Below are 26,103 nucleotides of genomic sequence, written 5' to 3' on the forward strand. Positions count from 1 at the left end.
TGTTGGCCCCGAACCGTCAAACGGTGCCAAAGGCTGCACCTTCAGGTACCCCTGTGGGGCAGCAACAGGGGACTCTAAAGAAGTGGGTGGGACTGGAGCCAGGGCCGGTGGCGCTGGGCCAGCCTGAGCGGGCCCTCGAGGGCAGCCTCCCTAAAAACCACAGGCTTGGGGGATTTTTAAGAAGTAGGGTGGCAAAAACTCACAAGGAAAAGCAACCGTTTTAAAAAGATCAGATCCCCTCCGCTCTCACCTGAGAGAGGATATCAGAGCTGGAGGAGAAACGCACCGACGTGGAGTGTGACAAGGAAACCAAAATGGAGCAATCGTTTACAGAAACACAACTCCTCCTGCCCCAGTGGCAGGCTTTTTAGGGCTACCTTACCCGTCCTCCCCTACCTGCACCAAAACGCCAACAAGATCCACTTGGTTCGCCCCGAGACGCTGCTGTGGCCCGAGGCGCAACCAGGCAGGCGAGCGTGGCTGCGACTCGGGCCCTGGGCACAGGCGCCTGGCCCGTGTCCGGCTCCGGCCAAGACCCACCCAGCCTGGGGCCCGAGGCGCGCTGCCCGCCACACCACCCCACTCCCAGTGGAGCCCAAGTGGCCAGTAACTGCCTGGCCCGCTGCCCGCCGTGAACAGAAAGGCATTTTCAAACGCGTCCACTCCACCGCACGGCTCCAACTTCACCCCGGCCGCTGCGGGCACCAGTCCTCGACAGAACTCACCTTCCCCGAGCAGGGGCAGCAGCAGAAGCAGCAACCTCAGCCCCACGGCGCTGGCCGTCGCCTTCGCCATCGCAGATGCACGCTGCGGCTGCGGCGAGAGGGACGCTTCCTTGGGCTGGGGGGCTCAGCAGCGGGGTGCGGCGCTCAGCACCGCCCGTCCTGGAGCGGAGGACTCAGTGAACACTGCGGGCACCGAGCGTCGGGCGCGGGCTCCAGGGCACTCTCCGCAGCTGTGCTCTCGGGGCTCGGAGCACATGACTGAGGAGGGGAGGGCGCGGGCTGCGCACGAGGCGAGAGCAGGGGCGGGGCGGGGCAGTGAGGGCGGCGTGGTGGGGGGGGGCGGAGTGGCGGGGGGGCGGGGCCAGGGTGCGGAAGTAAAGGCGGGGCGCCGGGTACCTCCCCAGGCGATCCCTGGTGCGCTTACCCCAGGGCGAGGGTTAGTAGACCAGAGCCGGACGCGGGGTGCAGGCCGGGCGGGGCACGAGTAGGGGCGAGGTGCGGGGTCCGGGTACCGGCCTGGCAGCCGCAGCCCCAAGCCGTGCACCTCCGCACGCACAGTCACTCTTCCTCAGCCTGTGCGCCCTCTCGCTGTCTCTGCGCTTCGACCTTCCCTGCCGCCCAGAGAGGGCAGGGAAACCAGGCGGGGATGCGGATTCTGGGCGGACTGGCTGGGAGTGAGCCGGAAGGGACCTGCAGACCAGGCAGGTGCCCCGCCTCCAGGCTCCGGGCACGGGCGCATCCTCCGCCATTTCGCGGAGGGGGGAGGTGCGGTGGGTGCGCGGCCTCTCTGGCGGCCGAAGGTGGGAGGAGGGGAAGAGCCCCCGCGAGGGACCCTGAGCCGGCGCCTTCTGTGCACTCCAGGGGTGCGCCTGGTGAGTGGCTTCTGTAGTCCCTCTGGGGGTGTCCTAGCGTTAGTTTGTGAACCCCTCTTTAGGACTGGTCCAGCCAATGAAAACAGGGATCTGACCGGGCACACCTTTCAAAGAGACCTGGAGCCAGCGTTAACGGAATGCTTGGAGGGTAATACCCTTTCCCCCCCACCACACATTAGAGTTCTTAGGATGTGGGGCTGACAGGGTAGCAGAGCAAGTAACAAGAAGGAACTGGAGCCCAAAAGAATTTAATTTTTGCACCAAGAAATGATGCCTATAAACACATCTGATACTAAAGAGGGAAGACTCTGGGTCCCTAACATGGGAGGTCCTGGGGTGAGGGGGGAGGTGAGTACTAGGCTCCTGTGGGAAAAGTCCACTGTTCTCCTCCCACCTCCCAGCTGCCTTTTGAGGTCTGGCCCCCACCAGGGCACAGAGGAATGGGATGCACATGGGAGCTTGGGGTGGGAGGATCCCAGGTCCCTAGGCCTGAGGTGCCCCTATTTCAGGGTCTTTTCTTCCTGCTGTGCACAGAGCTGCGCCCTCCTGCCTGGCTGAGCTCAGAGCTGAGTAAGAGCTGTGCACATCACTGCAGATATGAAGTCAAAGTGAAGTCACTCGCCATGAGGAGGAGGAGCTGCCGAGACAGGCTGGCTGGGGGCTCTGCCCCCTGAGATGTCCAAGCCAGCCTGTTGGCAGAAGGCCAGGGCACAGTGCTATCAGCTCAGGAGAGCCACCCTGCGGCCACCAGACCTTATGTTGCCTGCCTCACCCTCCCAGGGCTTCAGGCTCTTGGACATCTGGGGCTGGAGTTGGCTGTGGGGGATTCCCCTGGGTGTGGGCGAGCTACCTCTGGTGCTAATAGTAACCACCAAGGCTGAGCTGCTCAGGCCTGTGCACAGCGAAGGGACCTGAGTTAGGAAGGGAGATCCCAAGAGAGACTTCTTTGTTACACACAGACTTCTGTGACAGGAGGATGCAGAATGAAGGGGGGTGGCCTGGTGCATTCTTTCCAACTGGCCCCACCCTTGTGGAACTGCCCCAGCCAAGCCTTGGCTGACACTGGTCAGGCCGGATGTCCAGTCGTGCTCTGGGTGACCACCTCAAGGGCCCATTGGACACTGTGCTCCTGCCTGATCCCCTCAGGCCCTTCCACTCCTTCCCCACCACCACCCTTGGGGGTCTTGAGAGGACATCTAAGACTATGGTGGGGGTATTGCCTTCTTCTTAGAAAAAAGTCCAGGGAGCCTCCTATGTGTAGTTTTATCCCCGTCTGTGTATGTACACATGTATGCATGAGCATATACCTGTGTCATGTGCAGGACACGGATGTACACTCGCCCCCATGTGTATGCCCAGAGACCTGACCAGATAATCATCTAGGAGAGGGCAGAGGTGAAGCGTTGGGCTTTCTGGCCTTGGGTCCTGCATATCTATGAGACCCCCATGAGTCCCAGACAAGGCCCATCTCCACCAGGAGGCCTGACATCAACTCTTTGCCCCAGTCACCCTTCCATGGGCCACCCCAATGGAGTTGTTTTTCTCCTCTGAATTTCTGGCCCCACCTTGCTCTTTTCCCTTCCTTCCTCTGTTCTTCCTTTTCCTCCCTTGCCTGCTTCCCTCCCTCTTCTCTGGAAGAATCTCTTCTCCATTCCTCCCCACAGCACAAGAACCAGGCTAGCTGCATCACTGGGGCCTTGGGGTCTTCATCATGTACTAGAACATGGGAGTAATAATACAGTAACTACCTGGCAGTGCTGTGAGGCTGAACCCAAATGAAGCTTTGACAGAATCAGCACTGTTTCTGGTTGTCTAGAAAATGAGCTTTTTTTTTTTTTTTTGGCTCTTCTTCCAGGGGTCCTCTAAAGTCCAAGGTGCTGTCTGGATGTTAGGCTGGGGGCAGTGACCTGGTGTGAAGGTTGCAGGTAGGCTCTGAGTTGTATCGAAGCCATCTCTCTCTGGTCTGTGTGACCTCAGCATGTTTGCAACATCTCTGGGCCTCAGGAAAGCAGAGCTCTCTCCCTTTAGGTGCCTGAGGACAGGTGAATCCGAGGCAATGGGCAGGAGCTGTCCTTGTTATCACTGGTTCCCGTCAGCTGTGGAAGCTGAGCTGAGGCAAGAGTGGTCGGTGGACCTAGCTCAGGTAGCACAGAACACAGGTGACCCCTAAAACGGGCTGTCTGCTGCCCCAGCTCTGGCTTCCCACCTGCACAGGTAACAAGTCACACCTGCATGGGGCTGGCAGCCAATGATACCAGCCTGCAGGAGCCAATGCCTGTCTCCAGCCCTCCCCACAGGACCTACAGCTTTCTCAGTGGAAGGAGAGAGAGCCCTAGAACCCCAGAGTCCTCTTTGCCACCACAGCACTTATCTGAGCATGTAATTACACATTCGGGAGTGGTGGGTTGATTTCTGCTCATACCTCACCCAGGCTTTGGGGGCTTTGCTCACATCAAGTCCCCAGCCCAAGGGTACCACTGGCTGGAGACCACTGGAACCTAATGGGGCCTCAGGCCTGGCAGTGCCTGCCTCTTGCCTCAAGGACACCAAAGAGAAGGACTGACCTAGCTTACAAGCAAGCCATAGCAGTAACAGGGAGCTCGAATTGGCCAGTCTAACAGGTATGACCTGAATGCTCTTTAGAAAAAACATCTCCCAGGGCAGTTTCATAATCTGCCTTGTAATGCAGATTTAGACAAGTTTTTACGAATGCACTTTTTAAAATAGGTCTTAATGGATCCTTTGCAGTAGTTACAGCCCATTGTGTAAATGCAAACAGAAGGTTTTTTGAAAACATGTATTATTGATCAGAAAGGCAGCAGCAATTAGAAGCCAGTATGTCATATCATTCAATACACACTTCCTATACAGTCCTGCTTGTGCTCATTCATAACTTTCTGACAAATTATCCTGTCACTGGGAAGCCTTTTCTTTTCCCTTTTGCTTCTAGAAGCAAAGGTGAACCTCTCCATCAGTTATTAGCTAGAGGTGAATGAAAACTTAAGCTTACCTTTACCATCACAAAACCTATTTATGAATTCTCCAGTTTCCAGACTGAAATGACAAAACCTTCAGGTAAGATGGATGATGCCTCTCGATTTGTTCTGTGGCCCACAGTGGAAAAACAAAACAAAACTGGTGACAGGTAGCATATGCTACCTGTCATATTCAGGTGGGCAGAATCACAAAGCCAGGGAGGTCTGCCTTGTGGCAGGGTTGCTTAGCCAGGGTCTACAAGGAGGGGCCTTGGATGTCCCTCCCTGGTCATGTAACCTAAAATGATCAACAAGCATGAAGTTGAGCCTTGTTTTTGCTCAAAAATTCACATCCGAGTCTTTATTTCACCTGATCTGCACATTTACCATTTATTCTTCTTCTTGAAAAGTTCATCTATTTAATAAATACTTGCTGGGCACTATTTTCCCAGCACCCTTTTCAAACTACAGTGAGCTAAGCCAAGACCCTTCCTTTGGGGTGCTTCTCAAGGACAATCACCAACACATAAGGTACAGACACACAGAGCATTCACAAGTGACCCCAGATGGGGAGGGGCATGGGGCAGGGTGTCTGTCAGGGCGGATGTCCCGGGGAGTTGACTTTGGGCAAAGAAGACAGAGCTCTGGGGATGGTGCTGCCCACAGGGAGTGGGGGAAGTGACAGGGTGGGCCTTGGGGTTTCCTCTGTTGCCCCAGCAGGGATAAGGGGTCTTTGTCTCCCCATGAAGCACCTCCTTGGCAGCCTCACCTCACCCCTCTAGAAGGTGCAGTTCTGGTCTCTGAGAGGGTTACAGCCTGCAGGATTGGCAGAGTGAATGCTCTGACCCAGGCAATCTTTAGGAGTGGAAAAAGTCTGCTGTGTTCTTGGTGTGCTGACAAATAGGAAGCCCATTGACTTAATGTCCTGTAATGGCTTCTGAGGCCTCCTTGCCCAGGATGGGGTGGGTGCAGCTCCAGGCACGGTGTGCTGCTTCTACATCCATCTCAGGCCTGCGGGTGCTGAGGCAGTGTGTGTGTGGGGGTGCCGCCGTCCCTGAAAAGGAGGGGGAGGGGGGCCGGCCACCTGCCTGTGGGAGGGCATAACCTGTGTGGCTCCCCCAGCCCCCTGTGCTTACAGACAAGCCCACGAGCAGCAGGGCACTGACTGACCCCCGTTCTCCCCACCCCAATCCAGGAAGTGCTCCTAAAGACCTTGTTCAGTGATGGCAGCAGCCCCGGGTGGCCAGGGGAGGTGGGGAGTGCTGTCTCGGGTAGATCTAGGGTGCCACCATTGCTTCCTCTCTAACACCTCCCTAAAGGTGGCTATCTGTACCTAGGTGCATGGTTGGGAGGTAGCTCCCAGCTCTGCTGTAGACATCTCACCCAGCCCAGGTGGGCACCCCTGAGCACCCCTGTTTGCTGAGAAGCTGGCCAGCCTGGCCTTCATCCCCAGTGCTGTCCACAGAATGTTCTGTGATGGTGGTAACTTCCTCCTCTGTTCCATCCAATGTGAGGGCCACTAGCCAAGTGTGGCTGTGGAGCACTTGAGATATGGATGGTGCGACTCAGGAACTGAATTTACAATAATGTAAAATTAAGTAGTCATACATGGCTATGTACTTATTGGGCATTGATGCTCTAAGAAACACCTTCCCGGCTTTTCCCTGGGGCTCCTGGGCTGGGCAGGCTCCTAGCCCAAACCTCCCCCGCTGTGGGGAGAGCAGAGAAACCAGAGCCTGCTGAGTCCCAGTGGGCTCTCTGATCCAGCAGCTTCCACTCTGTTTCCTGGTGGATTGAAAGTGCCAGAGCCCCCACCCCCACCCTCAACAGCAGCAGTCTTGCTGGGGTTCCCCCTGGGCACACTCTCTCTCGTCCTGGGGAATCTTCTGTTCCCCTGCAGACCCAGCACCAAGCCTGACCACGTCTACTGAAACCCCTGCCTCCTGTAGGCAGAGTGGGCGTTGGAGGGCCCTGTTCTCAGGGGCCTCTTTGGAAAGGGGCTGATGAGCTCATGCATGTTAATATGTTGTGATGAAGGGCTGTCAGGGGACTCTGTGCAGCAGCCTGAGACCCAAGGGCTTGCTTGCTGGGGCTGGGAGCTCAGCATCTAGCCCCTCTCCAGGGCCTACCTCCCTCTGCTCCCGAGCCACCCTGCCTCCAATGGTCTCAGACTCCCTACGTGTTCTGTGGCCACTGACCTCCACTGGCTGTTCCTTCTGTCTTCCTGCCTGCCTCTGGCCCCCTCTGTTGTTCAACTCTTAATTGTCACTCAGAAGTCTGGGCTCCAAGATACCAGTCTCCCTAGCCGATACTCAGATGCTCCATCTAAACAATTTGAAGGGAACCCAGTATGCTTCCTGGGTTTCCCTGGTGGCTCAGTGGTAAAGAATCTGCCTGCGTTGCAGCAGTCACAGGAGACGTGGGTTTGATCCCTGGGTTGGGAAGATCTTTGGAGGAGGATATGGCAACCCACCCCAGCAACCTTGCCTGGAGAATCTCACAGACAGAGCAGACTGGCAGGCTACAGTCCATGGGGTCGCAAAGAGTTGTACCCGACTGAAGCAACTGAGCACACACACACACACACGCAGTGTGCTTCCTGTTTTGTTTTTGTTGTTGTTGTTGTTTTGGCCATGCCCTGCAGCATGTGCGAGCTTAGTTCCCCAACTAGGGATCAAACCCATGTCCCCTACATTGGGAGCATGGAGTCTTAACCACTGCACAGCCAGGGAAGTCCTGCTTCCTGGTTTAACTGTGCTGGATTTATCTCCCGGCCCTCTCCGTGGGGACATGATGAGGACTCAGGGTGCTAGTTGGATGACCTGCTGTGAGGAATGGCCCTGGAAGCTAAGAAGACAGCCTGGGCAGAGGCACAAGGTGCATTCAGGAGGCAGGAGGTAGGGCAGGGCCATCTGCTGTGACAGCATCAGTCCTTACCGGTGCACACTCACACCCCTCTGCCCCCAACTCCCTCTGGGCTGCCTCCTTGGTGTGAACAGAAGCCTGTTGAGTCTGTAAACATCAGTGGAAAGGGTGACAGGAGCAGGGCTGGAGCCGGAAGACAATCCACAGGGAGGGAACAGGAGGCCCCAAATAAATCATTCAGGGCCTGACATTTGGAGCGTTTGAGTTTGAGACCAAACACAGATGCCCTTTAGATAAATACATTCTTGAGACGTGTTCCACAGGAGAAGTTTATGACTTGAATAGTTTTTTAGTGTCAGATGAGCATCAGGAAGTGTTTTGTTGAGAGACCTTCTCTTAAAAGCTCAGAATCCTTCTCCTCCCTCTGGCCCTTTAAACAGAAGGATACAGGGATCCTCAACAAGGGGAGCTTCTCTTTCTCCAGGTTCCCTGGGGATTGGCCCTGGGCTGGGATTGCTCAACTGAGGAATGTTCTGGAAGGTTCTGAAGACCTCAGTGCTCCAGGCCAGCAGGGTTGGGGGTGAGGGTCTCTCAGGAAGCTGATTTAGAAGCGTAGAAGTACCCTCCTCACTCAGAGCAGCTCTCCCACTCCCCACCCCCAATTCCTCTCTCCACAGAGGTCCACAGGAATGAGAAGGGCTGTGTGGAGATCGTGGGTCCCCCTCAAGCCTACAGAGGTTGGCAATTTTCTGTGGGTTGGAAACTTTACAAAGTTCCCCTACGCTGAAGCCCAGGAATACAAAGGAGCTGGGCTCACTGCAGGCCCTACGCCAGAGAAAGGAGACATGAGGAGAAGGTCAGATGCAATCATGTCTGGAAGCTTCTCCCTTCTGGCTTAGAGACAGGCCCCTACCTGCCCATCCCGGGCTCTGTCCCAGGACCTCCAGGGAGCCCTGCGGCTGCTCTCTGCCCAGCTCCAGCCCGGACACCAAGTAGCCACTGGTGGGGCTGCTTCTACTACCCTGTGTGTGCTGCTCAGCCCTTGCCCTGCCCCCCAAGACAGGGGCTGCATTGTGAGGGGTGGATGCAGTTGCAACCTCTGCGAATTGTAACCTGTCCTTGAATGAGGCTACCATGGAAGAACTCACCACAGATTGTCTGTGCTGTGACTCAGCCACACAGGGAGGCCCCCTGGCTGAGCCAGGCAGAACTTGGGCTTGTCTTTCCACCACACGTGGGTGTGGGTGGGCTGGGGGCACACAGGAAGGCCTAGGACCTGGCTCACGGAAACCACATGGATGGAACTGAAAGGAAGCCCATGTGAACTTTGTGGGCACAGCAGTCCACCTCCTAGTACAGCTGTGAGATGAGCACTCAGGTGGTGGGGGATGGGAGAGAAGGGACCACTGTGTCTGTGCTGTTCTCCACACAGGACATCTCCCGGGGGCAGGAGAAAGGTTCTAATCAATCAATACACCAAGACTCCACACTGATTTCAGGGAGGGCCCCTCGTTTCCCTTAGGTGACTTCTGAGGACACCCGGAACCACATTTTCAACCACTCCTATAACTGAGAAACTGCTGTAACTGAGAAACTGAACCTCGGCTTTTCCACGTCTGTGGATAATTCTGCCCTCCCACTCCGCCCCTCCATCTCCCACCCCCTAGCAATGGCCCTCAGAGGCCTGTCTCAGACCCTCTCTTTGCCCCAGATCCCTGGGGTCTCATGGAAAGCTGATTCAGAAGCTTAGAAGCATCCTCCTCACTCACAGCAACTCTCCTTCCCCTCCCCAACCCCCACCCCCTCCTACCCACAGGAACCTGATGGCTGGTCTACAAGATGTATTTATCTAAATGACCAGATCACTCCCTGTCCTAGTCATTTCATCCATGGCTGTGTCAGGCAATGAATGAACAGGGAGACTGATGCAGAGAGGCCGGGACTGAGCAGGCACCTGGGTGCCTGCTCTCCTCCCTACCCCCGCCCCAGGGCCCCGAGCTTACCTCCTTCACTCCTGGGACTTGCCCAGACCCTCATCAGGAGTCCACCTCAGGGATGGAAGAGAAGAGGTTGGATGAAGCACCTATGATCTTCTAAAGCTTCGCTCCTGCCTCATAATTGTTTCCTTACAGGATCCAGACCCTTCGATACAGCTGATTCTCTAACACCATTCACAACCTTTTTTTGTTTTCTTCACGGTTGTCTTGGAAGCAGCTGCCCACAAATGCAAGCAGCCTTCGTCTTTGGGGGCTCCTGCGACCTTGCCTATGGTGGGGGGCAGGAGGGAGTGACCTCTGTTTTATTTCCCAGGTGGATACCCAGGCTGCAGAGGGGCTTTGCCTGGTTACCCATTTGTATCTGTAATTTATCAGCAATCTCAAAATCCTAAAGGTTGAATTATGCATGTCTGACCCCTGGAAGAAAAGCTGAGTGAGGTTTCCCTGGGAGGCAAAGCTCTGAGGCCTGAATCATCTCTCCTAGAAGAGGAGGCCGGCCTTGAGTGAGCACAGTGGGAATGGCTCATGGCTGTGGAGAACCTACATGGGGGCAGCCCTGGACTGGAGCTTCTAACTCATTCAGGGTCACAACACCCGCCTGGGTGGGAGTAGTGCCCCATTTTCCAGGCAGATTGCTGAGGTGCAAACCCAGCTGTTCCTTCTCTGGGCTTCTTGCCCTCACTTCACTGTGTTCCTGGTTTCCAAATTCTAGTGCAAGGCTGGTCAAACACACTGTGAGCCTGCCCCCCAGGTTCTAACTCTGGGTGTGGGGGTAGGGTGACACATTGTCCTCGGGACTAGATCCCTGGGGCTGCTGATGCCGCTGGTACCCGGCCCACTGGGTGGGGATCAGCTGCCCAGAGCATGGTGCAATGGGAGAGACACAGGTGAGGATCTCAAAAAGGAAGGTGCCTGCTTCACTCTGCTGCTTGCACGCCCTGTTCCCAGTGAGCCTCCCCTCCTCTGTGTCTCCTCCCTTTCTGCAGCCTCCATCTGCCCCTGGCTGATGCCCATGGCCCTGGCTTTGCTGGGAGCCCACCCAGAACTCACCTTCTCTGCTCCTCTTCAGGGACCCACCTGTGTTTGCAGACAGCTGTCTCCTCCTAACACCCGTTTTTTTCAGCTGGGTCCCTCATGGGAGACTCAGACCCGACTGAGTCCACTGGGTGATCCAGCACACTCACTGTGCAGGTAAAGGGTGGTCATCTCTTTGTTTTGGCTGGATTCTACTGCCATCCAACTCTTGCATGGGGTGGAGCTTCAGAGAGTCTCCAGCAAACATGATTCTCTCATCTGCAAAGCAAGTGGGCTGTCACCATCACCCAGAACATGCCTGCTCCATTCCTCTGCAGGGACACACCTGTATTTGCAGACAGCTTTCTTCCCCTAACACCCATGTCTTCAACTGGGTCCTCAGAGCAAGACGGTTATTGCCATCATCCTGATGACCACGTGTTTGGCTCTCGGGGACCTGGTCTCTGCCAAGCCATGGTCCCTTGACAGAGGCTAATTCAGGTCCTGTGCATGGCCAAGGGGGACTGGGGAAAAAGAGGAAAGAGAGGATGCCAGGGGACTCTGCCCCTTAGTCAGAGGCTCACAGGCCCCTCCAGACAGCGCATATACATGGCGGTGGTGGTGCTGGCAGCAGTGACTCTGGCTGGCCTGTGCATTGTTATTTCCAAAGACCGAGTCTTTGAAGCAAAGGAATTTTCATTCCTTTTACATTAATGAAAAAACTTGCAACCAGAGGAAGCACCCCACTAAATGACTGATGCTCCACAAGATACGCACTGTTCAGAAATGTCTCCTAGTCAATGAAGAAGTCAGTGGAATAAATAGTCAGTGGAATAAAAAGTAATCTGGCTACTCTAGGAATTAATATAAAAACATCAGATGCAGGATTTATAAGGGATGCCACCTCCAGCTAACCCTCCCTGGGTTAAATACCCCAAGGATGATGATTTACATCCTGTGCTGCAGGGCTCTGCCAGCATAATCGATAGGGGTGAGAAATGGGGCCACCCGGCCATGCTTGCCTGCAGGGCTGGGGAGGGGAACTGAGGGGGCACAGGGCAGCCCTGCAGGCTGCTAGGAGCAACAACCCATTTGAGCTGTCTGTCCTTTCTTCCCCTTCCTCTGCCTCACTGGTGAGCTCCAGACCCGTGGCCCACATGTTTCTGGAAGCCTGGGCCATGGTCTCACTGGTCCTCACCCCTATGCCCAGCTCCTCCAGGCCTACAGGAGGCGGCCTAGGGAGAGGAGGGCAGGGCAGGCTGAGCCAGGTGCTGCCAAGACCAGAGCAGTGGGACCTGCACCCCAACCCTGGAAGCCTGGGCAAACCTCCTGACAGTAAGCAATCACACAGCCATCTTTGCTCTGCAAGAATTACTGTCCCCAAGTCTTGGTTTAGGGTGAAACTTGCCTAAGCAACTATTTATTCCCACTGTCCCAGACTTAGGATCTGCTGTTGGATTTAAGCCCTTGTTGGGCATTCCTGGGGTGCTTCCCTGAGGGAGCTCCAGGCTGGGGCTCGTGCCCGGAAACAGATGGGCCTCACTGCAGCTACAGGGCTGGCTTCCCTGCTGTGCTAGGTGAGATGTGCATCATCCCCACTCCTCCATGGTGAGGGCTATGCCTGCTCAGTTTTGCCCCAGTGTGCACCAGCCACACTTGGCGGGGGCTGGGCAGTGGGTTGGACCAGCCGGTGTCAGGGCCAGCCAGGCTGCCCCTGGGGGGTGGAGCGGGGGGCAGAGGAATATCCTGTCATCTGGCCCTTGATGTTGAGGCCCCGGAAGAGGCGAAAGCAAGGAAGACAAAGTGTTTACTTACTCCTCAGCCCCTCCCTGCCAAGCCTCCCATGGTCCCTCAGCCACACTCTCTACTCTGGAGTTGCAGCAGCTGTTGGGGGAAGGGGCACCAGCCTCTCATCATGCACTGCCCAGCCCTCTGCTCTAGTATTAAGCCTAGTCATTGCCCTTCAGGAGTGTCATCTTCTTCTCTGACCATCCAGCCCTCAAGGGAAATTCCTGTAGGGCTGGCAGTGAGGAAAGTCTGCGGGAAAGAGAAACTAGGGTTCCTTGTTCTTGATCCCACAAGAACCTGGCCCTTCCCCGGGAGGCCTACTGGTGTCTCCTTAGCACATCCACCCTGAGCAGCCTGGCTGAGTGCCCCGGTGTCCGCCACACTTCTGTTCACACCCACACTGAGTGGGCCCAGCACAGGCCTCCATGCCTCATGTGAACTAAAGCCAGGGACATGTGACCCTGAGCAATCTCAGGGACAGAAAGGCCCAAAGGGACCACTCGGCTAAGCCTTATCACAGAAAGACTGAGGTTCCACTGAGACTGGCCAAGGCCACAGGGTAAAGCCGGCCTCCTGGCCTGAGGGCAGTGCCCTCTGCCCTCTGCCTGCCAAATCACCCTGATGCTGGTCTAGGCTACTGTGCAGTCATCCTCAGTCCTACTAAAGGGAGAAACATAAACTCAAATACGATTTTCATTGTATCAGGAGTTGAATGGTGTCCCCCCAGATCCATATATTAGAGTCCTGACTCTGTTAGCTTAGAATGTGATCTGATTCAGAAACAGGGTCTTTACAGATGTAATCAGGTTAAAATGAGGTCACTGGGGTGGGCCCCAATCCAATATCACTGGTGTCCTTATAAAAAGAAGGAATTTGGACAGAGTCAGGCCCAGAGGGAAGGTGAGGTGAAGAGACATAAGCTGAGGAGAGAGCCCGTCGAAAGATCCTCCCATCACAGCCCTCAAAGGAACCAGCCCTGATTTCAGACTTCCAGACTCCAGAACCGTGAGATAATAACAAGCCATGCAGTCACCGGAAACTGATGCAGACTGGAAAGAAGGTCCTGGTAATGAACATAGAGCACTATTAATTTTACTTTTTTTTGGGGGGGGTGCTTTTGGTGTTTCAGATTTTGCTGTTGTTTAGTCACTAGTCGTGTCTGACCCTTTGTGACCCCATGGACAGTAGCTTGCAGGCTGTTCTGTCCATGGGATTTTCCAGGCAATCATACCGGAGTGGGTTGCCATTTCCTTCTCCAGTTCCAATTATTTGTATGCTTTTAGTTTTCATTATGAATTCACAAACTGGGGTGTATTTATCAACGGTCAGAGACTCAGGAGAGGATGCTGATGGGGAAGTCTGCTCAGTGCATTCTAGGAGCTGAGGCCCTCCTGGGATGTGGGTTCCCAGGTTGCTGGGATAGAGGGCAGAGAATTGCTGGATATGTGTGTGGGCCACTGAAGTGTGAAATGGATGAGGACACTATAGCCCACATTTCCCGCTGTCTTAGTGATGTTTTCTGTCCACACTGATGGCAGTGACCTTGATCAGGAACCCCATGGTGACCCATACAGGGCACCTCCATCCAGCCAAAGAGATGGAAGCAATGGGCTACTGAGTGCTTGCTTGTCCCTTCACATAAAAACAGGTCAGTGTTGTTCTAGTGAAAAGGACTTTGTGGGCATTACTGCTGTAGGCGTAATCACACAATATGAATTCTAAACAAAATCACAGACCCCCATTTGGTGAAACTTATTCCAGGGAATTTCAGTGTATTGTTTGACACCCTGTTGACTCACACTGCTTAGTGCATTTTTGCTCTCACAGCAGCTCTGTCACTACTGGGTTTCAGTGGAGGCTTAAAAAAAGCAATTTCTCTGCAGGCCACAGCTCTAAGATCACAGGAGGGATTCACAGACCTCACAACCTTTGGGAAAATGACCAAATATCAAAACTAGTACCAAACATTTTGCTACCAAGAAGACATTTCCCATTAAACAGAAACCCCCAGGGACTTCCCTGGTTGTCCAGTGGTTACAAATTCACCTTCCAATGTAAGGAGTGTGGGTTTGCTCCCTGGTCGGGGAGTTAAGATTCCCACATGCCTTGAAGCAAAATAAGTAAATAAAACAGAAGCAATGTTGTAAATATGAACTTTCCTGGTGGCTCCAGACAGTAAAGGACTTGCCTGCAGTGCAGGAGACCTGGGTTTGATCCCTGGGTTGGGAAGATCCCCTGTAGAAGGAAACGGCAACCCACCCCAGTATTCTTGCCTGGAGAATTCCATGGACAGAGGAGCCTGGCAGGCTACACCATGGGGTCGCAAAGAGTCAGACACCCCTGAGTGATTAACACTTCCACTTTCAATGCTGTAACAAATTCAGTAAAGACTTTTTAAATGGTCCACATCAAAAAATCTTAAAAAAATATAAATAGAAACCACTTCCAGGAATGAGACACTTCCTCTCCCACATATGGCAGACCCTCTGGAGTAGCTCTCACTGACCCAAATGTACTAGAGCTCCCCCAGGACAAGGAACTCTGTGTCCACCCATATTCTCAGTCGGTCATCCACAGAGCAGGTGCTGCGTCCCTGGGTCAGAGAAATTCAGGGAAGTCCAAGAGATCATCAAGGGCAGCATTCTCACTGTCTATTACTCAATAACAAGCCATCCCCAAACTGTCTTAAAACAACACCGTTATTTCTTTTGCTCACGAGTCTATAACATGGGCAGTCCTCAGCAGGCATACCTTGTCTCTGCTGCACTCCGCTTAGCTTAGGGTGGCTCACAGCAGGACTGGAATCACATGACTTGTGTCATGTAGAATCACATGGACTTCCTCACATGACTGTGTGTGGTGCTGGTTGCTAGCCCAGACCCTCTGCCTTCACTGGAACTGTCCACCAGGGCACAGACATACAGCCCTGTAGGAGCTGGGCTTCCTTACAATACGGCGGTCAAAGTCGTATCACCTTCTGTATCCTCGTCTCCAAAGTCCCCCTGCATCCCTCCGTCACATTCTATTTATCATAGCAGTCACATAGTCCAGCCCAATTTCTAGGAGAGGGGAAACAGAATCAATCTCTGGATGGGGGTGGTGGTGGCAGGATTCTGAAAGAGCCGGCAGGACAGAAATATTGCTGTGGTCATTTGCAGCCTGCGACATCCTGGTCCAGAGGTCACACTGGGGAGTCTGGGTCAAGGGGGCAGGTTCCCAATGTGGTCCACCATCAGGAGTTAGGGACAGAGTCCAAAAATGCCTCCCTACTGCTCCTGAAGTGAGTCTGAGCTAACACTGAACAGGCCACACCTGTGTCCCCTTTGGCTCCGTAGGCCCATCGGCACAAAGACCAGCAATAATCCTCTCTCAAGACTCCTCAGCTTCAGCTGTCTGTAATGCCAGGACTCTCTGATCTATGGAATGAGTCATCAGTGGCATCTCCTTCAGCAAATGACCCATTCAAAGGGAAGATTTGTCATGCCTGGGGCATTTTATGAATGTTGTTGCTTTGTCTGGCAAGCTGTGATTCCATTAGGAAAAACAGCCGGCATGAGATGATGCTGCCAGGGCAGATGCTTGGATCGAGGGCACATGGGGGGGACCGGTGACCCGTACCGTGGCTGCTTCCTCCCACCTACCTGAGGGGGACCCTGGGTGCTCAGCTCCTCCCAGCCAAATCATAGAGTGGAGGTTGCAGGCTCAAGCTTGCACTCTACATTTGTGACACCTGTGTGAGACAAAACAACCCTGAGCTGGGCTCCCCTGGACCCCAACACAAGGGAGGAGCTGGCCAGGCTGCAAAGACAGCTGTCTGCACCCAGGACCCAGGCCCATGCCCTGGTCTTCCACTGCCTGGTATGGGTGAGTGTGCACCACCACCTGAGGCCTGTGCACCTGTTCACAGGTGACACTCACCTGGCAGCGACAGGCAGCAAAGGGCTCAGCTTCAGGAGTGCTGGATGCCAGGGGCACACCCTCTCCTCCTTCCCTTGCTTTCCCCATGAGGCCTAGCACAGTGCTGGGCACACACAGGGTCCCGTGGCCTCCTGCTCATTCTCAGAACAGGTCAAGGAAGACATGGACCTCAGGGTCTCTGAGATGGGGCAGAGTGGGCTGTGGCTGTGATGCTAGGCAGGGCTGCTATGAGGACACCAGAGGGCTGGGGTGGGTGTGTTCCTACCCCTGGTTGGAGTTCCCTCCAAATTCTGGATCAAACTATTGGATCTGAGACTCAGAAGGGACTGCAGCCATCTCCAAGGTCAATGGAAGAAAAGGGAGCACTTGAGTCCTCAGAAAGTGAGGGTCCTGGGCTCCTTGGAGCCTCTTCCACTCCTGGTCTGACCCCCGCATTTCTCTCCTTGTCACTAATCCCCATGGCCCCTCCCAGAGATTCTGTCCAATTACTGAGCCCTTCCTCAGCTGCAAACCCCCTGTCATCAGTGCAGAAAGGGTTCAAAGTGGTGCCTGCCCCAGGGTGGGGGTGAAACAGAGCAGGGTATGGGCGAGGGCTCTGGGAACTGAGTGTGATAAGGACAATCCACGGACATCTCTCTTCCTCTTCCCAACACTGCCCCCCAAATGTTCCTATTCACCCGGCAAAGCTCGACCTTGGGTGGCCCAGTTTTCTGCCTCCCCCGAGTCCTCGCCTGGCTGGAGGAGGTGAGGGAGGCTGTCTGTGTTCAGGACCCTCTCTCCACAACAGTGGTCTCAGCCACCCTGGTTGCTCGCTCCCTGTCTTCTGTGCCTCCGCAGCCCTCACAGCCACCTCCCTGGGCCTCCAGATCTCTTAGAAGGACCTACTCAGCCTTTTCCAGTCCGTCTGCACCACCCACTCAGTCACAGCTCCTGAGCCTTGTGCATCGTCTTGCTGCAGCTTGAACCCACTTCTCAGGCTTCCTGGATCACTCCCTGTCAGAACATGCTGGAATGCTCCTCATCTTCAAACCCAAACTCCAAGACCTTGTGCCTATCCCTTATTCCTTGGCTCTTTTTCTGGGGGGAAGAGGGGCCTCATTGCTCGCAGGATCTTTGTTCTCCAACCAGAGATCGAACCTGTATCTCCTGCAGTAGAAGCATGGAGTTTGAACCACTGGACTGCCAGGGAATTCCCTCGGCTCTCTTGACAGGTGTTATCTTTGTAACCACCTCCTTTTCTGGCCCCTGTGGTCCCTGCAGCCCCCTGCAACCCCTGTGGGCCCCGCCCTGCCCTGACTCTGGCTTTGTCTAAGCCTGAAAGCTGAAGGACCTCCACCCAATGGGCCAGAAGTGACCCTCTGCTGTCCACGTACACTCAGCTCCTGGCAGCACTGGACTGCTCCTCCACCTGCCTGCACACCCGCACCCCCTCCTCCACCCCCATCCCCAGGCCTCTCCTCACTTGGCTTCCTGGATACACCTCCTCCTCTTCTTCATCTGTGTGCCTTCCTTGTCTCCATTACTAAACATGGATGTGTTCACAAAAGATCCCCAACCTGGGCCGTCAGTTTAGCCCACACTGACTCCTCAGTGACCGCATCCAGACCCAGCTTGAAACCCAGTCCACCCCACCCCCAACACTCTCCTCCATCCCCCATCTATTCCCAGCCTCTCCTCCCCACTAAAGTCCACTCACTAAGCTGCCTGCCCTCCATGGACTCTCTGCATGGCCCCCAGAGGGCATCTCAGGTTTAATGCATCAAAAGTAAACTTTTTTTTTTTTTTGTGGCTGTGTCATGTGGTTTGCAGGATCTTAGTTCCCCAAACTGGGATTGAACCAGTGACCTCAGCATTGAAAGTATGGTGTCTTAACCACTAGACTACCAGGGAATTCCCAAAAACAAACTCTTAATTTCCACTTTTCCCATCCCCAAATCTTGCTTGTCCTTCACTTATTCCCATCTTAGTAACAGGGTTCATATTCACTCAGTTTCTCAGGACAAAGACCAAAGAGTTACAAGTGATTCCCTTCTCTCTTTCATACCTTGAATCTGACCCAACGGCATGTTCTGCTGGGTCTCCAGAACATACTCAGAATCTCATCCGTCTGCATTGGTCCAAGCTGCTGTCCTCTCCAGGCTGTCACAGTGGCCTCCTTCTCAGGCTCCCACCATTGTTTCATCCCCTTCCCACAGTCCCAGAGGGGTGCTGGGGAAAAACTCAGCCCGTTGCATGGAGCAGGCAGCTGAGGTCCCAGCCCCACCAGGGTGGAATCTCAGCAGCTGCACCAGCTCACCTGCCCCTGAGCCTGCATCCTGAAGGGTAAGTAGTCCACAGCCAGCTCAGATGGGTGGCTGTCACCCATCTGATGCTCACCCACCAACCTCTGCTCACCCCACCTCCATGACCTCAGCCTCCCCCTGCCTCCTCCTCCCCTCCCTCTTCTCCTCCTTCTCACTCCACTTGGGCTTCTCCAGCCTGTTGTAGGTGTGTGCTCAATTGCTCAGTCGTGTCCAACTCTTTGCGACCCCATGGACTGCAGCCCACCAGGCTCCTTTGTTCATGGGGATTCTTCAGGCCAGAATTCTTGAGTTGGTTGCCATTTCCTCCTCCAGGGGCTCGTCGCCTCTTAGGGATAGAGCCCTTGTCTCCCTTGTTTCCTGCATTGGCAGACGGAGTCTTTACCACTGAGCCACTTGGGAAGTGCCCCGCCCACCCCAGGACTGCTCTTCTTTAAATATAGCAAGCCTGTTGGTACTGGGGACTCTGCACTGGCTGTCCCTTCTATCTGGGAGATGCTTGCCCTTGACCTCTCCTTCACTTTGCCCAGATGTTGGCTCAGATGTTCCTCAGTGGCCATGCTCTAAGAAGCAGTCTCCCATGCTCTCCCTGCTCCACTGGGCTTTCTTTAGAATCCTGTTATGTTTGCATGGTTATATTTGTTGGTGTGCTTTGCACGTGCATGTATGGGTTTACATGAATGTAAGCTTCCAAGAACAGGGAGTATGCTCTTTTGTGTCCCTAGTGCCTAGAATAATACTTGGAACATAGTAGATGCTCAAATAGCTGTTGATTAACTCAGTAAATGAGATGATGTTGCATCCACATCAGGACATGTGGGTTCCTGGGCCTTCCCAATAGCTGTGTGCTATTCCACAGGTGGACATGCTCAGGTTTAATTATCTGGCCCCTCACTTGAGGACATTTATCATTCTTATTCTTTTGCTATAATAAACAAAGTTGCATTGCACATCTTTGTACACCCATCTTTGCATTTATGTGTGAATATAGTGAAAAATCAACAATTACAGGCTCTGCACTTGCTGGATCAAGGAGTGTGTGCATTTAAAGCTTTGGTAGATAATCCTAAATTGTCACCCAAAAATATTTTTTACCAAATTATGATTTTTGAATTTTTAAAATATTTGAAAATCCATATGTCAAAGAATGAATTAGCCTCACTCCTTTAAAGAGCTCTTGAAACTGAGATCAGGCTCTGCGACTGAGTGTCATTTCACAAGGGTGAGACTGAGTCTCAGGGAGGGCATAGGGACTGTCATTCCTTGGCCATGGCCATGGTAGTCAACACACTCCAGCCCTGGGGTCCCACACCCTAGCCTCTTTCACCCTTACAGAAATCAGCCTTCAGTGCCTGTCACTGGCTGACTTTGGGAAAAATTAAGGAAGGTCACTGAGAGTGGAGGGCTGTTATTATTCTGTATTGTCAGGAACTTCCTGAAGCACCAACCCAATAAGGATCTATTCAATGCTGGCTATGTGCTGCAACAGTGTGGACACAGCCTTCAACAACCCAGAAAAGCTTGGCCTTCAAAGAGCTTGCAGGGCATTCAAGGAGACAGATAATGAACAGGAGAGTACGTCAGATGGGAAGGAAGGATATGAGAAAGCCAAACCAGCAGAAACCGTATGACTGCCAGTTTCAGACGGGGCTTCAGGTCTTCACACCTCTGAGTTCTCACACTCTTGTGCAGCTCCCTCCCTCCAAGTTTGAACTGGACCTGGGACTTTCTTTTAATGACTAGGAAAGGCAGAGTGATGGGCTGGCACTACCAAGACTAGGTTACAAATGCCTGTGAGGGGACTTCCCTGGCAGTCCAGTGGCCAAGACTCTGCACTCCCAATGCAAGGGGCTCAGGTTCAATCCCTGATTTTGGAACTAGATCCCACATGCTGCAACTAAAGATTTGGCACAGCCAAATTACTTAATTAAAAAACAAAACAAACGTCTGTGAGTCTGTCTCACTGGCACGCCCTCCCTTTCCCCTTGCTCACATTGATGTTTTGAGCAGCACAGGAGGGCCCATGTGCCAGGGACTGAGGGCAGCCTGGGAAGAGACAATTACTGCCCACAGCCTCATAAGACAGCCTTATGCAGACCCAGCCCTGAAAGGACCCCAACCTAGCTTGCCTGAAGTTATGAGAGACCCAGAGGAATAACAAGACCACACCCATATTCCTGACCCATAGAAACTGTAAGATAAACATGCAAATACTGTCTTTAAGCTTCTACGTTTTGGGCTAACTTGTTACTCAGCAATAGCTAACTCACACAAAGGGGAATAGAGAGTGCCAGGGAGGTGATGCAGTTTAAAATAGGATAGGAGGGAAGGAATTATTTGAGAAGACTTGAAGAAGGGGGAGACTGAGCCTTGGGATTCCAGGGGCAGAGTTGGATTTTGGATGGCAGTTACAAGGGTGGCTGGAATAGAGTGAGAGGGGCAAGAGGCAGGGGCAGGAAAAAGATGGATGGAAGGATGTCACGCTAGCATTTTTTTTTTGACCCTGAACTTGGGCAAAGGGGGATTTTAAGACTTTGAGCAAATGCACATTTCAACAGGGTCCAGGTGGGTGATAGGTTTAAGGGAAGGTGGAGGGTAGCAGGGAGATGGCCAGAGGTGTCAGGTCCCCAGTTTACATGAAAGGTGACCATAATAATAGACGTAGGGTGTGAGGGAAGAGTTCCTACATCTAAGGGGTGGGGTGTAGGGGGCAGGTTTGGGGAAACCTGGCGGTTGGGGTTCACAGGCCCAAGATGCCTGTCCGACCTTGAGGCGGAGGGCTGAGCAGGCAGTTGGGTCAGGCAGTGTGTACAGTATTTAAGGCCACAGGACAGGAGTGAGCGTGGGGGTAGGTGAGGAGAGGACCAAGGGGTGGGAGTGAGGCAGGGAGTTTGTAGTCCAGCCAAGGACAGCATGGGACCAAAGTGCTGGGTTACCGAGAGTTGAGGCTGAGCACTGACTTAGCAACTGGGACGGTCAGTGTAGAGTGAGTCCAACAGAGGCCTGTCTGAAGGACGAGGAAGTAAGCATATTTGGATCTGGTGGGAACAGACACAGTGTGTCTGCAGAGGGACACACTCAGGACACAACATCAAGGGAGGGAGTGGGAACCAGGCCCAAGACAGGGAGAGGGCAACAGCCCTGGGAGCTGGTGGGGAGTCAGGGCATCTGGTCCTCGGGAAATTCCAAGGACCCGGGTGCCCCTGCAGTTCATGCCTGCCCCCGGCCCCCCACCTCACTAGCAGACTAGTTACCCTGGGGGTATCAGCAGGGCTGGAGATAAACTGGGCAACTGCCTTCGGAATTTCCTGACCTGGATGAGGTTCAGCCTTTAATCTCATGTTGTATCTATAGCCTTGTCTCATGTGGTTTGTGAGAAGCTGGGGAAAAAAAAGAAAAGGGCTGATAAGCTTCACAGAGGGGAGGAGAGACCAACCCAAGACGTTTTGAGTGAGCTCCAAGGTGCCAGTGAGGGGAAGGACAGAGACTCAGGGGGCATGGGTCTGAGCTGAGGGTGCAGCCAGGGGATGCCGAGTGTGCCAGGCTGCAAGACCAGCCCCGGTCAGACACCCGCTGTGGGGCTGGACTTCCCAAGCCTGTTTCTCCATCAGACAAATGGCGTGCCTGGGAACACCACCTCACAGGCTGTAGAGCAGGAGCAGGAGGTGGGCAGGGAGGGACCTTGTGTCCTTCTGGGAGAGGGACTCAGGTGGCACCAGTGGTGGGGGGTGGGGAGAGTGCCCTGGAAAGTCGAAGTGTTGCTCTGTGTGATGGGTGGGAGGGTGGTGCAAAATCGTATCTGTGAAAGTATAAACCTACCACTGAACTGAGGAAAAATGCCGTCTGAAACAGCATCTGCTTCCCTTCCTCTTTGTCTGGGCCCAAGAGGATTTGCTGCCTCTCAGGGGCCAAGAAAGCAGGTAGGAAGAGCAGGATGCGAGGGCTGGATGTCTTGACAAATTGAATTTTCCTTCTTTTCTGGCCTCCTGGGGGAGATATTGTGTCCTGCATTGATGCAAATGTGTTCAAAGTGCACTTTCCACAGACTCAGAAATAACGAGCTGCCTTTCCGCTGAGGCCTGGGACCATGGCAAGGACCCTTTTGCTGAAGGTGGCCCGTGGCTGGTCACAGAATCTGTGGCTGGCACAGCGGCAGAGTCCAGGTGCCATGATGGGTGAGCCAGGGGAGCCTGCAGAAGGCATGCAGAGAGCAGCAACCCCAGGAAGCATCTAATATACTCCTTTTGCTGTGGGGAACCAGGGCCCAGAGAAGGCACTGAGCTGCCTGGGGCAGGCAGGGAGTCCTGGGCACCTGGCCTGCTTCTCCCTGCCCCACCCTCCAGGCCGTCTCAGACCAGGTTTGCTTCTGGGAAGGAGCAAGGAGCTGTCAGCCAGCAGTTGGTCTTCAGCCAGGAGTTTGGGCTTTGGCCAGGAGTTGGTATTTGTTAAAAGAGATGGAAAAGGTGAAACTGTTATCAAGAGGCGGTATCTGAGGGCTGAGTTCACTGCAGGGTCTCAGGAACTAGATAGCATCAGCCTGGCCTGCTCAGAGGACATGAAGGAAAACTAGGGCAGTCACACATGGGAGTCGCCTACTCTCCAGCTGGCCTGCCCAGTGCTCCTGAGAGCCCGGAAGATGGAAAACAGGTTAACAAGTCCGGGAGGAAATGAGCAGAGATGCCTTTGCTGCCAAGGGCTTGGTTCAGCAACCCGATTGCTTCTGGCTTCCTCACCGGCCTGAGGCTGGTAGTGATGGCCATTTCTGGCAGAAGGATGTCTGGGTTTGAAAGTTGGAAAGGAGTTCTTTGGAAGCCTCGGATCCTGGTCTGCATGGTTCTCAGCTTTGCTGTCTCAAGAAAATGTGGGCTCCCAGGTGGTCCCCATGGCTCAATATTTGCCTCTTGTTTCACAACAGGTGGGCCTCTATTTAGATGGAACCCAAGAGCGGAAGAGGGTTCTGCTGCTGAGAAAACGTTTGGTGAACTTCACTACCCACTCCTGATTCACTGAACATGGTCACGGATATTCCTTTCATGGGATAAAGAAAATAGTGGCAGACTCGGCAAGGTCATTCTTACCTTCCTTTCCCTTATGATCTGCACTAATTGCGGCTGGAAAGCTAATTAAATTCCCAGCCTGTCTTGAACTAAGTGTGGTCAAATAATACAGTTCTAGTAAATGAGATATAATTGGCAGTCAGCTGGGGGGTTCTGGGCAGACTTGTTTTCTTGATTAAAGAGCCATAGGTGGCTGGTATTTCTAATTTTCTCTCCATTTCCCTTTTTCCTGCCTTGCAGGTGGATATGACACCAGGAGTTGTGGCAGTCATGTTGTAACACTGAGGCAGAACACATGAAAAAGAGGCAAAGTCCTTATGGAGACAGGGCTTGACATGGCTGAGCTGTTGAACCTAGGCCAGCAGCTGTCAACTCACAGGCCTCTTGTAATCTGAGGTAAAACCAAGCTTTATTTGTCTAAGCTGTTGTGTTTGGAATTTCTGCAGCTGAAAGCACTGCTGGCTAATGCACACCACTATGACAAAGTATCAGCCAGCATCACAGGTGACAGTGAAACCCTACCTGCATTCCCACTACATTTTGAGATAGGGGTGTGTTCGCTGTAACCACCAAGAATGATAACAATACAAATAACATTTCTGAGTATTCATTACATGCCAACAACTATCCTAAGCAGTTAGCATATTGGCTCATCTGATCTTCCAACAATCCCGTGGGGAACGTTTTACAGGTGTCAAAACTAAGGCACAGAGAGGTTGAGGGAACTTGCTCAAGTTAGTAAGCAGTGAGCCAAGATGTGAATTCAGAAAGTCTGGCTCCAGGATCCATCCTCACAGTCACATGTGATACTCACCCTCTCTCTCTCTACAATTAAGAGTCAGGGGAGACCAGCATAGCCCTGATCGAGGCTTCTTGTCCTGAGCTTCATGGCTGCCTCATTCCTTCCTTTCATGCACTTCTCCGGGGAAGCCAGCTACCTGCTAAAGGAGGGTGGAGAGCCAGGATCAGAGCTGGAGGAACTGCGATCTGAAATGTTTGACAGCCTCGGGCTGGGGCAGCCTTTGGGGCTACTTCACAGACAGCCAAGACCCCTCCTCTGCTCCAGGGCATGTATGAGTGAACACTGTCAATATTTTTTCTCTTCCTTCTCCCATTTCCCAAGTTGATTAACCCCACTTCTGATGAACATCTTTTTCATTTATTTTTAAAGCTACTTTAGTATTCAGTAATGGTGAAGGCAATGGCACCCCAGTCCAGTACTCTTGCCTGGAAAATCCTATGGACAGAGGAGCCTGGTGGGCTGCAGTCCATGGGGTCGCTAAGAGTTGGACAGGACTGAGTGACTTCACTTTCACTTTTCACTTTCAAGCATTGGAGAAGGAAATGGCAACCCATTCCAGTGTTCTTGCCTGGAGAATACCAGGGACAGAGAAGCCTGGTGGGATGATGTCTATGGGGTCACACAGAGTCGGACATGACTGAAGCGACTTAGCAGCAGCAGCAGCAGCAGCAGCAGCAGTATTCAGTAATACTGGTGAGTCTTATAGGATGGGGAGCTGGCTGTCTCTTCTTCACCTATTATCACTTAGAGCATTTTTCTCTTTATTCATTTACTTATTTTAATGTGCTTTGTTGCTGTGTGGGCTTTCTCTAGTCTCAGTAAACCAAGGCTACTCTTTGTTGAGGTGTGAAGGCTTCTCAGTTCGGTGGCTTCTCTTGTTGCTGAGCACAGGCTCTAGGCACACTGGTTCAACAGTTGTGGTGCATGGACTTAGTTGCTCCTAGGCATACAGAATCTTCCTGGGCTAGGGATTGAACTCCTGCATTGGCAGGTATCTACCTGCCTTATCCACTGTACCACCAGGGAAGGGAAGTCCTTACAGCTTTTTTTTCAATTGTGAAGGAAATACATGGCTGCTATAAACCCTTAACATAGTTCAGAAGTGTGTGAAATGCAAAGTATGATTTTCTGCTCCTATGTTTTCAACCTCCAGGGTCTTTCCCCATAACTCAGAAGGATAATGTTGCCTATGAGATTGGAGTGTGTCCTTTTAGTTTTCTCTACAGAAACACAGTCACCTTTGTAAGATGCACATCTCTTATCTTAAATTTTAAAAAAATCAGACTATACATGGCATTTTGTAAATTTCTGCTTCTCCAAAAATAATTCATGGACTTAAATTTGGTTCATTTTAGGAAGGAAGTACTACAATTTCCTTAGTTAACTTTGTGTCCATGGACACTGATTGTTTCCAATGTGTTGCTTTCGTGTACTTGTGTGCTAGTTTGGGTTAAAGGGGTTCCTATAAATGGCACACTTGTGTGCATGTGCACACCTATCACCATCAAACAGGTATGACAGGCATGGCCAAGTGCCCTTTCTCACTCCTGTCCCAGGCCCTCTTCCACTGACTGAGGACAAGAGTGCTCCTCATCCATGCCTTGCTAATCGTAGATACTTTCAATACTTAAAAATGTTGCAAACACCCCATCACAACATGCAGTTCCCTGATCTTGGTTTCTAAATACAGCCCCCACTAAAAGGAACCAGGAACCAAGGCTCCTTGGAGAAATGATTGATTCCAGGGTTGGGGCAGGGAACTTAAAAATGGGCTTAGATGGACTTCCCTG

General features: G+C 53.0%; 1 long non-coding RNA gene and 1 other non-coding gene across 2 annotated transcripts; one reads left to right on the top strand and one right to left on the bottom strand.

Annotated features, from left to right (window-relative positions):
- The first annotated feature begins 1,094 nt into the window (after positions 1-1,094).
- On the top strand, positions 1,095-24,559 carry LOC122676073. Its single transcript, XR_006335413.1, has 6 exons — positions 1,095-1,161; positions 1,660-1,745; positions 3,453-3,522; positions 23,370-23,521; positions 23,752-23,907; positions 24,442-24,559. It is a non-coding gene; the product is annotated as an uncharacterized LOC122676073 (long non-coding RNA).
- TRNAE-UUC lies at positions 17,972-18,044 on the bottom strand. Its single transcript has one exon. It is a non-coding gene; the product is annotated as a tRNA-Glu (tRNA).
- Positions 24,560-26,103: the final 1,544 nt, after the last annotated feature.

The sequence above is a fragment of the Cervus elaphus genome, chromosome 19 (genome assembly GCF_910594005.1).
Source record: "Cervus elaphus chromosome 19, mCerEla1.1, whole genome shotgun sequence".
Taxonomy (NCBI): domain Eukaryota; kingdom Metazoa; phylum Chordata; class Mammalia; order Artiodactyla; family Cervidae; genus Cervus; species Cervus elaphus.